Raw genomic sequence first — 16,592 nt, 5'->3', positions numbered from 1 at the left:
TCTTGCAAAGGCCAACAAGGCAATGTCTACTCAGAAGAAGACGCGTCGAACAAACGAACGCGTTATACCTGAGAACCCATGTGAGCAGCCGATAGGTTACTCCGACGGCAACGTCGATGAGTTGTACTATCGGGCTGGGGGTGCGGATGAATCTCGAAAGAGAAACACCCGGGAAGCGGATTCTCACTGTCCGTGTACCAAAATTATCAGGGCAGTATTATCAGCCTGTAGCTGCCCCAAGACCGCTCCACAGAGGGTCTCGATATTCGAGGGAATCTCCGATGGACCGACAAAGCCCAAGTCAAGGCGTTCCCACCAAAGAGGATCGATTGATCGAGATGACGAACTCCCAGAAGTCACCATCAACACGGTCAACAAAGGAAAATCCCCAATCATCTCAGGTGATTCCGACTCTAATTTCTCTTTGGGAAGCAGGGTCAATTCGGGAATAGCTCAGCTTCAGCCAGAAGCCGTCGGATATAACAACGACAATGGAGTCCATGAAGGAGTCCATTCCGATGATGAACTCTCGGATTCCTATTCCGCTCTCGCTTCTGACGAGACAACGTCTAGCATAGGACAAGCTCGAGAGGTGCTCATGGTCAATACAGATCAGATAGCCAAAATCATTGAAGAGGCCCTGACTAAGCAGAAGGAAATCTTCAAGTTTGAAATGGAAGTGGCTATGCAAGAGATGAGACAAATGCACGATCAACGAATCCGAGCTTTGTCGAACCAGCTAGTTGAGTCCGACCGTCGCACCCAGAACGCTGCAGTCAACAGCGAGCCGGAGGTGGTCGAAATCGTCATGGCCAACGCACCACCCAAGAATACTGGGGGTGGCCCCACTAAAATTAACAGCGCTGGGGGTGGACCCACCAGTGATGATAGCGCTGGGGGTGGACCCACCAGTAGTGACAACACTGGGGGTGGCCGTATGATTCCTCTCGAAACTTATCCAAAACAGGATATGGGTGAGGCCGAAAAGATAAAGGAGCTCGAAAGAAAAATCGAAGCCCTGATGTCTGTTCGGGAGGTGAAGAGGACCGGCATTCCGTGTCCTTACCCGAGAAAGTGGGATTCGATCCCGTATCCGGCGAAGTTCAACCTGATCAACTTCACGCCGTTCAACGGAAAGGGCTCGCCCACTCAACATCTGATCTACTTCAAGTCTCACTTGGGAGTAATCTCGGGCAACGAGCCTTTGATGGTTCGGTCATTCGTTGGCACCCTTCGCGGGCCTGCCTTCGATTGGTACCGCCGTCTCAAGCCCGGAAGCATCAACAGCTGGGAGGACTTGGAAGGCATGTTTCTCGCCCATTTCTTCGATGATGACACCGAGGTGTCGATCAGGACACTCTTCGACGAGAAACAAAAAGGCGGAGAGTCGGTGGATACCTTCATCAAACGCTTCCGCAATCAGGCAATGAACTGCAGGGATCCCGTCACGGAGGAATTCCTCTTGCAGACTTGTCAGAACAACTTGTCCATTAACATCTTGGACGTGATGGGAATAGAGCCGCTCAATACCTGGAAAGAGTTGAAGGCTCGAGGAGAACAGGCTGAACGCTTCATCAGAAGGCGGAAGGTCGAGAGAAACCAACCGATGGTTAATCCTCTGGATTCGGATCTCGTACCTCATGATGAAGAGGACGTACCTGCAGCAGTTATTGACGATGATCAAACGTCACAACAGCAGTCCTGGGAACAACAGGAGAATTCAGACGAGGAGCTCCAAAACGAGTACTCGTTCAAAGACGAAGACGTTCCAGCTATTTTCGAGACCCTTCTCGAAAACAACAAAATCAAACTCCCGCCCATCACGCATCAAGAGGAAGATGGCGATTCTGCGGATCCAACGTACTGCGAGTACCACAGAAGGATCCTCCACCCCACCAAGGAATGCTTTGCTCTCAAGAATAGCATCCAGACCTTGGTTGAAGCCGGCGTTATAACGCTAGGGTAAGCCAATTGAAAACGGTAGTAACTCCGACGAGTATACGAGTATAAACTGCTTCTCAACACTCCGATAAGTATAAGAGTATAAACTGCTTCTCACTCCAAAGAGTATACGAGTATAAACTGTTTCTCATTCCTCCTACCGGTATAAGAGGTTAAACTGCTCCCTGATACTCCAATAGGTATATGAGTCTAAACTATTTCCTACCATTGACGGGAAGTTCCTGGAGGATATTACGCTAATATTCTTAAGGATAACCCGGTCGGACAACCAAGTCAAACCCAGTTCCAAGAGAGAAACTGGGGGTGGATTATCCAATGCATCGGGAAGTTCCCGAAAGAATACCACATGGGTATTCTTAGGGATAACCCAATCATTGTGGAATTGGTGAATAAGAAATTCACGTTCGAACTCTGAAGGTCAGAATGTCTCTTCTTATTCTCTAACTCTTATGAGTTATTTTTGTGAGAAGAGATCCAATCTTCTGATCGGTTAATCTTTCCTCACCAAACCATCCGCTGATCAAATCAAACGACAGTGGACCCACCAACATTCCCATCTGCCAGTCATTGGCGTTTCTCAGACTCAACGTGCTAGGTCCTAAACGCCTAACATTAAAGTCTCCCTTTGAGTGGTAATATGGGTTGGCACTTTCTTTGCTACCCGTATTCCACTCTCTTTGCGTTCTGGTCAAACCTATAAAAGTTAGGGCCAAAGCCAAAATCCCCTCTCGATTCCTCCAATGAACGAGAGGTCCACCTTCAAATCGAGCGATCAAACCTTCCGACAGTTAGGTCGTCTCAAACTCCTGCTTGGTCAAACATTCATACAGTTAGGGCCACAGCCAAAATCTCCTCTCGATTCCCCCAATGAACGAGAGGTCCACTTCCAAATCGGGTAATCAAACCTTCCGACAGTTAGGGTTATCCGAATTGTTACGATTCTCGGAGTGGAGATCCCACTCTTAGTTTCATCCTTCCGGATTCTGGGGGTGGAGATCCCACCTCGAGTTTCCTTTCCAGCTGTAGATAGAATATAAAATTCTTCCTCTTCAGCACCGGGAGATAGAATATAAAATTCTTCCTCTCCTCGGACCTTTCCGATGCTCGGAGTGGAGAACCCACTCCCAGTTCATCATTCCGGATTCTGGGGGTGGGGGATCCCACCTCAAGTTCCCTTTCCAGCTGTAGATAGAATATAAAATTCTTCCTCTTCAGCACCGGGAGATAGAATATAAAATTCTTCCTCTCCCGTTTCTCAATCTGTCTTTGCTTTTAGAAAAGACACGATTGTCAAATCCGGGCACTCGATGCACGGGGAATTTTATCCCGAAGCCTGAGTAGGGATAAGTCAACGCCTAACACGCGTTGCCGGGTAGTCTATTCCCGTGAGAAAGACGAAGTCTATGTATTCAAAATCATAGCATTAAGTCTAAGAGAAGCAATTCTCTTAGCACAACGTTACATGTGAAACGGGTTTTAATAATTCACATGCTAGCCCGATTCAAACGGTAATCGGTAAAGGCACATCAAACCCGTTGATGGCTGGGGGTTTGCCAAAAATCCCAAAGCCTATGTCTAACACGCATTGCCGGTTAGTCCTTGACCGTAAAAAGGACAAAAGACCACATATTCAACATTGTGGCAGGTTGTTATTAATAACACCATAATCCGTGCCTCACACGCGCGGGGAATTTTATCCTGAAGCCTAAAAATCCTGAAGTCAACACCTAACACGCGTTGCCGGGTAGTCTATTCCCGTGAGAAAGACGAAGTCTACGTATTCAATATCGTAGCACTAAAGGGGTTCACTCTTTTAGCTTAAACGTTACATGGGAGCGGACTTAAACAATCCGCATACTAGCCCGACTCAAACGGTAGTCGGTAAAGGCTAATCAAATCCGTTGAAGGCTGAGGATTAGCCAAAAATCCTAAAGTGCACTAAGAGCGTTAACTCTCTTAGCACGACGTCACATGCGGAACGGACTTAAACAATCCGCATGCTAGCCCGACTCAAACGGTAGTCGGTAAAGGCTTATCAAATCCGTTGATGGCTGAGGATTTGCCAAAAATTCTATAACTGCGAGTCATTGACGCATCAACTCCCCTAGTTGGTCTCGTGACTCGAGCATCCAACAAATTCGGGACAAAATCCACACATGCAGATGAATCAACTTTAACAGTTGGTCCTGCAACCCCAACATTCGGGACCGCGATGCTCCAATACCTTAAGAGCTTAAACTGTGTATACTCCAGCAAACGTACGAGTATAAACTGTGTTAATGACGATCCAAAACCCTAAGGGTGGACGCCGGTCAACGCGTAACCTTAGGTCAACGCCAGTCAACGCGTTGCAAGCAAAAGTCAACGTTCGACGATCTGAAACCCTAGGGGTCAACGCTGGTCAACGCGTAACCCCAGGTCAACGTCAGTCAACGCGTTGCAAACGAAAGTCAACGTTCGACGATTCGAAACCCTAGGGTGGACGCCGGTCAACGCGTAACCTTAGGTCAACTCCAGTCAACGCGTTGCGACCAAAGTCGACATTTGACGAATCAAAACCCTAGGGTGGACGCCGGTCAACGCGTAACCCTAGGTCAAAGTGCCGACGAATGACCGCACCATCAGAGGCTCATTGCCGGAAATAATACCCAGGTGCGATTTGAAATAAATCAAATGCTGAGTGGGGGAACCCTTCCCATCGAACGGCGTGAAGTTGATTAAACTGAACTTCGCCGGATAGGGGATCGATTCCCACTCTCTTGGGTATGGACAGGGAATGCCTGTTTTCTTCGTCTCTTGAGCGGAGATCAATGTGTTGATTTTGCTCTCGAGATCTTTGATCTTCAAGTCTTCACTTGTATCCTCGTTGGCATCCTCGTTACCACCCCCTGCATTGACGGGAGGGTTATTGGCATTGTGAGCTCCATCCCTATCCGTGTGCTCTTCTTCCTGAACAACATGATTACGGTGACTTGGTTCACCTTGTTGGTTCCTGAATGCCTGGATTTGTTGCTCATGCATCTCTCTCATAGTCTGCATGGCCATCTGCATCTCGAACCTGAAGCTTTCTTTCTGCTTAGCCAAAGCGTCTTCAAGCATCTTGGCCATTTCTTCCGCGCTTATCATAAATGACTCGCGGGGTTGTCCTTCGCTGGACACTGTATTGTCCGATGCGACAGCAGAGCAGGAATCCGATTCTTCATCTTCCGAAGGCAATCTTGTCCGAACCCTACCATAAGTTCCTCGTGCGATGGCTCCGGACTGCAGACGGGTTACACGCCGGGACGCTTCCAGAAACGATTTGAGATCAATCTGTGTCGATGTCTCTTTGCTGGTCATGTTGGCGGTGACCCTCGGAAATTCTCCGTCTTTAACCACCGTTCTTCTTTGCCGGAAACGCCTATACCTTGGTTTTGGCGTTTCGGTGCCGAGCCTTTCGAACACTGAAATTCTCTCGGGGACTACCTTGATGCAGTTGCACTCAGACAGTACCGCCCGAATGAGCTTTGAACAAGGGCACTGAGTTTCTAGCCTTCGAGAACTTCTCTTTCTGGCTTTGTTCGTACCCCCAGCACGATAGCTCCTCTTTCTGGTTCTGTTCGTACCCCCAGCACGATAGTACAACTCGTCATTTTGACAGTCGGAGTAACCTATCGTGTGTGGGCACGACTTCTCAGGTATAACATTATCACTATCAGATGATAATGTTTCCATCTGAGGGCGAATTGCCTTCCTTGGACTTTCAAGAGTCACGCGCCTTGAGACATGCCTTTTTGGGCGTGAATTCTCAGCGGGCTCTTGGACCTCAATGCGCAAATTAGCGCGCGCAGTTGCCTTGAGCTCCTTGTCATGTTGGAGGTGGCGGCGACCCCCAGCGTGTTGATTCGTTCGGGGTTTTCTTAGTGGGCCCAAACGTTCTTGGATCGGAGCTTTGCTTCGCTCATCGGGAATTGGACCGAGGCGCTCCAAGACTGGCTTTCTCCTTCGGGAGGATTCTGCATGATCTCCCAGAGTAGCTATGGGAATTCTCGGCGACTTAGCTGGGTTCGCCGGAGGTTGAATTTTGGTTGGAGGCTGCAGTTGCTGCTTTTTGGTCTGAACCGCCGCTTCAGACTTCGGCCTCCAAACTTTGCGAGTTGGTGGCGGCTTCTTGGCTACCTCTTTCTGCAACTTTCTACGGGCTTCTTCAGCTTGAGCCCGTGCCTGCGCTGATAGTGCGCGGCGTTTGCGGATACGTTCTTCCAGCGTCGAACGATTCCGTTTGACTCGGATCCATTCCATTGTTGGCGGCTTGGAAGAGGTGCCGTTCATCTATTGTTGAGGCTGTTTGCCTCTTTCGTTCTTCAGATCCGCGTTGTAGCGGATCCCGTCAACGGACTCCATGGCCTTTGCGAATCGTTTCGCAAGGCGTTGACGTTGCCTTTGGCGGGCTCTCTTCGAGAGAGTCACCACGCCTCCTGCGGCAGAAGGGTTGGCCAGAGCAGATCTGACCTGGTTGGAAACTGGAGGAAGAGCTTTTCTCCCGGAGGAGAACTTCTTGGACTTGCGGGGGGAGATAGAGCCGGACGAGGACACGTACTCCTCGAACTTGGCTTGGTCGAACTCGTACTCGACCTCCTCCACGACCGGGATTGCAATCCGCGGCTGCGACGCATCGATCTCGTTGGCGAGATCGTCGGCTCCCACTGTGGTCGCCAGATTGTTCGCGTGGAAAACTGTTTTCTTTTTCATTGAGATAATTGTCATCTTGGATTACAAAGATCCGGTCTTTTATAGATCCGGTTACAACTAAATCAAAGAAAATAAAGAAAAAATTACAACTTTCCTTCTGTGAACAAATCACGAGCTCCTGTTTTGCGGTCGCTCGCTTTGGTGGGTTCTTTGCCTGCGCCGGGGTTAATCCGTGGACCACCGCGCGATCTAGATCCGGTCGGATCTACACGATTATGCGGGTATTATTCCACGAAGGGAATAATAGCCGGGAGGGATTAATCCACCAAGGGAATAATCGCTCGGATCTCGAGATCTAAGACCAAGCTTAGATCTGGAGTATGACCTCGTGTAGATCTCAGATCTGTTCTTTCTTCCTCTCGAGATCCTGCCTTTTCTGACGTGGATGGTCGCCGAGGATCAGATCTGTACGTCCAAGTCTTCAAGTCTTCAAAACTCTGGGTTTGCTCTTCAATCCGGCAGAGTTTCGGCTCTTGAAAGTTCGACCTGGAAATGAACATCTCTAGGCCTATTTATAGGCTCTCAAGACTGTGCCCGCGCACAGAGAAATGTCAGCCACCCATAGGTGGCCGGCACTGTGCCGAGCCACCCATGGGTGGCTCGGCCTTGGCTGAGCCACCTATGGGTGGCTCGGCTTAAGCCGAGCCCCCTTAGGTGTGGGTTTTCCGAGTTTTTGAGTTGTGTCCGTTTTCCGGTTTTGTCCGTGATTCGGTTGATTGAGACTCTGATTGGTTGATCTGATTTGGCAGTAAGTCGGATTCCTGATTTGGCAGTAAATCCGCTTCTGAGTTCGAGTCCGAAACTGATCTTAATTCGATCGTGATTCGTCCAAGTTTGTTCTCGGTTGGATGACTCGTTGATTCCTTAACTCGTTAGCTTGATTCTGCACGCGGGTGGATTCATTCCGTTGTTCGCGTGCGATTTGTCGATCTCGTCGCCTCGTTGGTTCGTCGGTTTGTGCCGAGCTGAGCTAAGGGACCTATAAGCAATTTTATATGCCTACAATTTGCTCACTACTCAATGATGCGGGTATCTTGAGGAAGTTATGAAACGGTGTTGTCTCAAGGGCTTTTACGTGCCTTTCATCCAATACTATACGCTTGTCAATTAGATCTCAAAAAAAAGATAGATTGGATGGAATTCTCAATTGAGTTAACATAGCCCTATGAGAGAACATCCAATACTATACGCTTGTCAATTAGATCTCAAAAAAAAGATAGATTGGATGGAATTCTCAATTGAGTTAACATAGCCCTATGATAGAATTATAATTCGGAAGGAGTTAAAAATTAAATATATTTACGCAAATTAAAAACGACGAATGATATACTACATGTCAATGTACACGCATATAAACACAAACATTATGCCTAAAATAAATACTTCATATGACAATAATTGCCCAAAATTCTACAAATGCAACTTAGTAGATAGTTAACATGCATAAGGAGCCCATCAAAATTTACTTACGAAGATGGAGGATTCGTCGGTTTGGAAGATGAAGTCTTTGATTTTGAAGAAGATGAGAATGTCGACCCTTTCAATTTGTTTGATGCCATGACCCGGGAGCTACGACTACGGCAAAGTGCAAACTCACGGGTGAGGCCGGGAGCGGCAGTGGAGAGGTGGGCACTCTAGCGGCAGCGGCTGTGAACATAAATTACAAAATAAGTTTCACATTCCAAAAATTCATATAAGTTCATATTCCAAAATCAACTTAAGTTACTTGGTAAAAATTTCATAACTGAACTTACATATATGGGCGGCGCCGGCAATCGCGAGCAGGCTGTGGTGGAGAAGAGGAGGGGAGGCGGCACAAGGTGTCTCGACGGGGAGGATCTGGAGGTGTAGCGAGGATCTGAGACGGCGGGCGCAAAACGTCAGTCTCGTCGGTGTACGTTGGAAAGAAGGAGGAATCAGCGTCCGGTGGGCAACAGCTCGGCGGAGGGAGTGGCGGACGGGTGGATGAGGTCTCAGTCCCGGATCTGAGCGCGGCGGGGGAGACATTATTCGATCGAGATCACAGGATCAGATCGCAAAAAGAGAGGAGGAGAGACGACAGGAGGACAGGGGGTGGGTGGTTTTTTTGGGGGGAGAGTTCTGGAAACAAGGGGTATTATTTAGTTAAAAAATTTTTAGGTGATTTTGAATATTTGAAATGATGGCTGAGATGCCATTTTGAGGAATAGTAAACGAAACAGTTGAGATTGCGCAAGCCTTAGATTGGAGCCTAATGAGTCACACTATATATAATATATATTATATAATTATTATATATATATATATATATATATATTATAATATATATATATATATATATATATATCATATATATATAATATAATATATAGACTCCATCTAAGGTTGCGCAACCTATAGATTGGAGCCTAATGAGTCACACTAAAGGAATATATATATATATATATATATATATATATATATATATCATATATATATATATATATATATATAATATATATATATATATAATATAAATATTATAATAATATATATAGACACACACACACTCAACCCACCCCCCCCCCTTTTTCCCACACACAACACAAAGATAAAAATATTATTACTTGATAATTGTTTCAAACAAGATATTTAATGTTACAATTCCACACATCTAGTTTTATACTTATCATGGTTTGTGATGTAAGATAGTGGTAAAGAGTTTTAGTATTTTTAAAATATATTAAAAGTTGTTTAGTTTGTTTTTTTACTTGATTAATGCACACATTTAATCTTTATATGTATACAAATGTACATTTATGCTAAACATATATCAAATAAAAGAGTATATTCATTAAAATGTGATTAAAGATCCACTCTTATGAAATTCGTAGAAAATTGAGTGTACTTGTTAAAAGATGGTCAAAGACCCAAAGTCGTGGATTATGTTTGTGCATATCTCAAAGGGTAGGTATCATGTACTGAATATTTTTATATTTAGAGATGGTGTGAATCACTCGCCAAACACTAACATTCTTCCTCCTAAATCCTATATAGTTGAGGTGATAGGGTGATGTTGATGTTAAGTAACCAAGCAATCAATATATCAGGAGTGAGGTTAGTTAGGGGCTGCTCACTTTTTAGAATATCTGGTCTTGAGTTTAGTAGCTTTCAGCCTACACAAATAACAACTCATGAGAGGACGGGGCTTGGTTCCCCTGTTGTATCTCTGACGAGCAAGTCAGCTAGTGAACTTGAGTGGAAAAATGAAGAACTATGCAAGTTCTCTAGTGTAGTACAGTGTAATTAGCAGATATTGCTTAAAAAATAGCCTATATTAGTTGTTTAACAGAGGTCCCTCAGTCAGATCCTTGAAAAAGAAGAATATTACCTCTATTTGTAGTGGTGCTGAAAAAGGTAGAACAGTCACTTTGGCGGAGCATAGAAAGGTGATAAGTAGGTATAGGTTGGCGGCTGCGTCAGCACCTACTTTACACATGCCAGTCAGTGAGTGGAGGAGAGATCACCTCAAAATTAAATGAGAAGTGATCGGAGGCATGGCGGTGCTAACGTAGTCCGATGAATCATGAAGACTATCATGGCTAAAGGCATGATGCGCCTGCCAAGAATTAAATGCGATGCCAACGTGCTGTCAATAGGAGAGGTTCGAGACCGAAGTCATCCTTTAGCTTGGTCGAGAAGTAACGTCTTTCGAGTCAACCCCGCGAGGTGTCGAATAGTTGGTCGAATGGGCTCACTGCGAGTCGTCTTTGATGAGAAAACCGACAAGTACTGCCTTTCGAGTCGACCTAAGGAGATGTCGACTCGACGGGTTAGCTATGTCTTGATCCTTGGTTGTTTTGACCGTCAATCTGGTTTGAACGGTGCATGTAGGGGGCACCTATCCATTGCTAGCAAAGGGCCATACTTTGGCATCTGAAAACACCATAACAGTTGGCCTCTTTCGCTTAGAGTCGGCTTGAGTGGGTCTGAGTGAAATGAGAGTTGTTTTGGACGGACATGGGTGTGCAATAAATGAGGAAACTGAAAAGTCATGTCAAGTTTCACGTGGCTGGCAACACTACACATTCTTTTTGATTGTCACAACTCCACTTTTTGTGGCTGATTGCAGGCTATTTGAGGTGAGTGGGCTGCGCCTCGATCCTCGAGGTGTCGCTTCAGATTCTGAGAATTAATCTTGGTCGTTGGCCAGAGCTTGATCTGGCGGTTCAGATTCCGGCAGTTGTGGATTCAACTACCTATAATAGAACTAGAGCTAGGGAGATGTCAGTTATTGTCTTTTGAAATTCCCTTCTTGAGAACTTGAAATCTTTATCGCTCATCTCTTTCTGGTGATCATTTATTCTTTCTATGATGGCATTAGGTCTAGTAGACTGACATACTCTTTTGCCGGAGTTCCACTTAAAGGGTAACCTAAGCACAGAAGAGGACGCACCACCTGAGATTTGATATCCTTCATGAGTACAAGTTGATGGCCCCGATGAGGTTGGTGGCCATTTATGATCATGGGCTAGATCAGGCCCCACTCTACTTGAAGTATTTGGAGTTTGGCCTGAGACTGCCCCAACACCCCTTTGTCTAGCAAGTTTTCATGGTGCTAAGGGTATTGCCTGCCCAAATAAAGTCGAACGCCATCGCCACCTTGGTAGGGTTCGTCGTGATCTGCCATTGGCTAGCAATAAAGCCATCCTTGAGAGTCTTAGGCCATTTGGTGACTATGAAGGTGAGCCAGACTGAACCCCACTTCAACTTCCAAATGGTGGGGAAGTATAAACTCGTCACCAGCCTTCCTGACTTTAACATGGATGAGAAGGAAAAGTTTGTTTGGGTCATAAGGGGACGACTTGGAGTTGAGCTGCACGAACTGTCCCGGAATAAGGAGGGAGGCGCTCATGGGGGGCCGAGAGGGGTGCGCTTGATCAGATCAAGGTGTATATTAACTCTCATCGAGTCGAGAATATACTTAACAACTCAGTCTTGCGGGTAGCTAATGTGTCTGTTGTGCCACCCTCTGCAAAGGACCAGTAGAGGGTTTCAGCCCTTATCTTAGGGACAACGAAAGTGGCGATTGTGCCGACTGCTCCTCTGGCTGACCCTTAAGAAGGGCCATCTGCTAGGCCCAAGAAGCATCTTTGCCATGATTTTCACCCGATGGAGGCCGAGACGACTAAGGCAGAGCCTTCTACCACCCTCATCCATAGACGAAGCAGGAGGCCCTGGAGGGATGAGGAACAAGAACCTTGGACGGCGGCCGAGATGGCTGAGACCGACATCATCCATTTGGACGAGTCGGCTCCGGAAGAGCAGGTCGAGGCTCCTCAAGAAGAGGGAGGAGCCAAAGCAAGAGACTTTGCTAACGAGGGCCACTGTAGCGGGTCGACTCGTTGGGGGAAGGAGCTAGTCGAGGTGGAAATAGCACCTCCCGTAAGCCTGTAGTACCTCTTTCCTCACCATGTTGATGAGATCGGGGAGGAAGAGTGGGAGAGGATGAGGCAGTACCTCATCGGGACTTTAGGGGTCGACCCCCGATATTGATATGATCCTGACTTGGCGCACTGCTACCAGTCTGCTCACCATCTCAATGTTAGGGGGATAGTCTTGGGTTCTCGTCTAACTTAGTTGAGGGTGGTTGAGCAGTTCTGGATTCCTCGGGATGAGGAGTTTTTGTAAGGGGTTCCCAATACCGGTCTCCACCTAAGCCTTTGCAGCTACTTGGTTCGAGGCGCTTTGGTGGAGCAGGAGATATACAGCCGGATGGAGCAGGTCTGAACTTCATATCTCAAGCTTTTAGGGGATGTTGTTTCCTAGAGGGTCAGCATGATGGTCGACTTGGAATGGGGTGCGGAGAAGCCTGCCCTAAGAACTTCCAAGGTCGACAAGCTTAGGCAGGAGTTAGAGGAGAGAAATAGTAAGGTCAGGAGACTGGATGAGGCTCTTCGAGAGAGGGACCATGCTATGGTGTAGGTCGAGGCTGAGAAATAGGCGGTGATGTATGCGAAGCGTCAGATGAATGAGGAGCATGCAGAGCTCACCAATCTTCAAGGGAAGGTCGAGTCGCTGGTAGTGGCTCAAAGCCGCAATGACTGCCTCGAGTCCGAGCCTTACCGCCAGGAGATCATAGAGGGGTATCGCCAGGGCCTAACTAGAAGAATAGAAGTGGTGATAGCTTGCAAGGCCGGGTACGACTACCTCTCGGCATAACGTTCAATCAGATGAGGAACACACCCGATTGCTTCTAATTATCCTCCCATTGTAGCCAAATGTCTGGAGAGTTAGTGGAGGTGGACTCACTTGGAGCAGGACTCAATCTTAGTGACGAAGAGGGGGAGTCAAACGAAGGAGGAGACTGCTCGACTCCTCCGTCAGCTGCTCCCAGCGGTTCCTTACCTGTGACTCCAGGAGTGGGAATGGACCTCTCTTAGTCTCCTAGGACTTTCCTATTTTCTTTTTTGTGTTGTATATATGTATACATGTACCTTGTAAATATTGCTTATAAATGAATAAAGAGAGATTTTTGAGCCAGAATTACATTTCCGAATTACTTTTCTTGTGCTGTGCAATCTCGATTTGTGTCTTCTGGATGAATTAACTCTATCATAGACTTGAACTTGACTACTAACTCTAGGGGACTCGACCTTCGTTGAGAAGATACGTCTCAAACTCAAGCAGTTATTTCTATTGTCTTTGTTTTTTTGTCTTGATTTAGAGCCAGTCGAATTGACAACCTTTGCTAATTGGCGTCTGAACTCCTTAGGACGAGTGCCTAAGTATACCACTTAAGTCCATTATAGGTTATTGAGAGTCGACTAGGTTTGGTCGACTGTTCATCGATTAGACGTTATTTAGTGAGTTTCCAGAAGCCTTTATTGGGCAGGTGAAACGTCATTGTTTGAAACGACATGATGACATTGCTAGAATCTAGAGTTATGGCTTCGCTTTGATTTTCGAGCTGGCGTTTCGAGGTGTATCTCGTCCGTTCATTTTAAAACGAGCTAGCCATCTAGATTATTCCTCGTGTCCCTCTTGGGTGCTATAAATATCCCACTAGAAGCGAAGAGGGGTTTTCTACACAAACTCTTGCTCTAAATCTCCAGTGCTTATCTCTTTTAACTTTCCCAAATCTCCTTGTAATCACTATTCTCCAATGGCTGCTTAGACTTCAACCGCTGGCCACAATAAGGAGAAGATCGATCTTTTCCGGCCAATCCGTTTGAAGGTTTGCATTTCGAAGCTCGAGAGATACTACGAGATCAATGATATCCCTAAGACCTTTATGCTTGCGGCGCCTAGCAGGGATGAGCCGGTGTACAGCCACCGGCCAGAATAGGTCACCGCTGTACATCGCCCATCTCGAGTATGGACTTTCGCTGCTACTCAATCTCTTTATTAGGGATGACTGCGTCGCTCTAGGGGTTTTCCCCTCTTAGTTCACCCCAAATGCAATTTGGGTCCTGGTGGGCTTCTTGGTGATCTACCACCAGGTCGGCATCCTACTGAGTATGCGCCTGCTGAGGAACCTAGTCGGCATTAAGTCAACAAGGAGGGACCCCCACTACTTCCTCCACTACACTAGGGGGTTGTAAATTTGTTTCGGATGCTACAGAGTTGAACCGAGACTAGTAGGAGCGGTTTGTATGGGTCTTCGGCACCAACGACATCCTCTCCTCACCTAACTGACCCGAGATCAACAAGGACGTGCTTAAACCGTACGTCCTTACCGTTGAGGAGAGGCAGTAGTTGGAGAAGATACGCTCTTATGTCGGGTCTCAGGAGAGAGGGAATCTCTCAGAGACGACATATCTCCGGGTAGCATGCGTCTCGATGGTCCTCCCTACTGAGGCTGACAAAGGTGAGAGGAATGAGTCTGAAATTGGCCACATACCCAGACCTTAAAAAAATACGTAAGAAGGAATTTGAGGGTGGGGGGTGGGGGGGCGGAAATCGCGCTCACGACCTCAGCCCCAGAAGAGGGTTGAGGGGGAATCTCGACCCCGAGGAGGTTGGTTGCATGAAGGTTGGGGTGCCAAGATCGTGCCCAACTGGAGGGGCAGAAGGGTGAAGCAAGACAGAACAAGATGCCAAGAAGGACCAAGGTCTTAGAGCCGAGCTTGGTAAGGTCCAGATCGATCGGTTGAAGAACACAGCCAACCATCCTAGCTGGTCGACCAGATGAAGTCATTGTCATCGTGAAGCTTTTCCCGCTCTAGCAGAGGGGGTGGCCGCCCTAGCGGTCACTACTCTCGCCGAAGCTAAGGCTCCTGCAGAGGTAGCCACCGGGCTGAGCTCTAGGCCCAAGCTATCCCGTAGGCCAAGCAAGAAGCCTGTCGGAACTTCGGGAGGTGCTGAAGAGCAAGCAGTGCCTCCTCCGGAATCTATAGTGGGCGAGGCTAACAGGGAGCAAGAGGGCTTCGACTAGCCTTTCCGCCATTGGACTTTGGAGCTTGACCCCTAATTTTGGGAGAAGTCTGTAGGCGTCAAAAATTGCCTATAGGCTCCCCGCACGCAGCTCGAGACGAAGAGAAGATGATGAACATCATTATCTGAGTCAAGCAGAATTATCTGACGTCGACAAGTGCTTGAAGCGAGTCAACGAAGCGTACTAATCAACGGGGCGGTAGAATAACGAAAAGACGATTTGATCGGGAGTTACATTTCATCCATAAAAAATGAAGCATCACTCGTGTCTCATCCACTCTATGTGTGATTCACCCATGGGATATTGTAGATCTCTTCTTCGGCTTTCCAACGCATGTTGAATCGTGTCATTCCAAGATCGGACCACCAAATTAGAAGGAAAATAGCCAAGGCGTGCTAAAACAACGTTTTGGCCAAGGCTGAGACACATCTTGTGTCTCGGCCAAGGCCGAGACACACTCTGTGTAAAGTCTGTCTCGTGCCCTGAAATGTTGTTTTCACTGCTAACCGCCGGGATTTTGGTATATTTTGATCCAAAGCCTCCCCAACTGATTTGAATCTATCTTGGAACATGGTTAAGCGGTTACAACTGAGGACGAGATCAAATTAGTCGTTCTTATCCAAAGATCGAGCTTCTGAAGCCTATAAATATGGCCCTAGGGCCTTTCATTTGCACGGATCCGAAATTCTCGAGTCTCGGTGAAGCCCTGTCGAATTAAAGAGTGAGGAGCACGAATTTCAGAGAGAAGGAAGAGATCTTGGCAAGAACTTCAGCACAAAGAGGGGAAGAGTTCGAGATATCTGCATCCTGTTCATCCATTTCCCTTGAGATCACACCTAGCTGTGATTTTCGAGAAGAGTGATTGTCTCACTGTTGCCGAGATAGTCACTTTAATTTCTTGTCTCCTTTGTAAGGCAATGAAATATTTATTCGGATCTGATCGGTTGGTGGTCCACGAATAAACCCCGGCACTGGCAAAGATCTCACGCAAGCAGAAGACCGATAAACGATCTCTCTGTGTGTGTTCTCATGAAAGTTGTAATCTTTTTTTATTTTTCATTGTGTAAGGAGAATTATAAAAAGTCTTTCTTTTTTGAACTTATTGTAACGATTGAAGTTGTAATGAGTCCTACAATGAACAAACCAACTTTTAACGCGACCACACTGGCGACCACAGTGGGAGCCAATAGCCTCACTACCGAGGCTATCGTGCCGCAACCGCTGACTAAGATCCCTATGGATGAAGAGGTCGAATACGAGTTCGACCAGTAGAAGTTCGAGGAGTACGTCTCCTCCTCCTCCTCCAGATCTTCCTCTCCCTGCAAGCACAAGAAGACCACTTCCGTGAAGAAGGTTAATTGGCCTTTAGATCTAAAAATCCGGGGTGATAATCTTCACCCAAATGCTGGGGAAGACTCCTCTATGGCCTCCAAGGAAGCCGGATCTGATGCTCATGATAACTCCTCAAAGGTCACGGAGTTGCCCGTCGAAGGTGCACCGGTGC

This window comes from Asparagus officinalis, chromosome 8 (genome assembly GCF_001876935.1).
Source record: "Asparagus officinalis chromosome 8, Aspof.V1, whole genome shotgun sequence".
NCBI lineage: Eukaryota > Viridiplantae > Streptophyta > Magnoliopsida > Asparagales > Asparagaceae > Asparagus > Asparagus officinalis.
Note: the sequence above shows the minus strand (reverse complement) of the source record.